This window comes from Buceros rhinoceros, unplaced genomic scaffold (assembly GCF_000710305.1).
Source record: "Buceros rhinoceros silvestris isolate BGI_N320 unplaced genomic scaffold, ASM71030v1 scaffold28265, whole genome shotgun sequence".
Classification (NCBI taxonomy): domain Eukaryota; kingdom Metazoa; phylum Chordata; class Aves; order Bucerotiformes; family Bucerotidae; genus Buceros; species Buceros rhinoceros.
The window spans coordinates 2,224-2,588 of NW_010415011.1; positions in this window are offsets into that span (position 1 = coordinate 2,224).

The following is a 365-nucleotide window of genomic DNA, read 5'->3' on the forward strand; positions in this document are numbered from 1 at the left end:
GCACTGAGCTGCTTCCCCGACCTCCTTAACAGAACCCACGTGGAGAAAACCACCGTAACTGTACTGCGGGGTCTGTACTGCCCAGAGCAGCCTCCTCCTCCACAGGAGGAGGGAAGTGGATGCAAAGCTGTCATCAAGGCCTGGAAGAGAAGAGACACTAGGTTAGAGCACAGCTGCAGATCTTCTCCTCTACTTGCTAGATTAGCCCAGTCTTCCCCTGCCCCCTCAAAAGGCTACACTTCATCCAGAGCAGAGCTGGACCTGACACCACAACTGGCTCCCACGAACGCTCCTGTCACCATGCCGGGCATCACCAGATGAGGACAGAGCTGAGCCAGCTAAGGAGGTGCCCGCAGGGCAGGCAG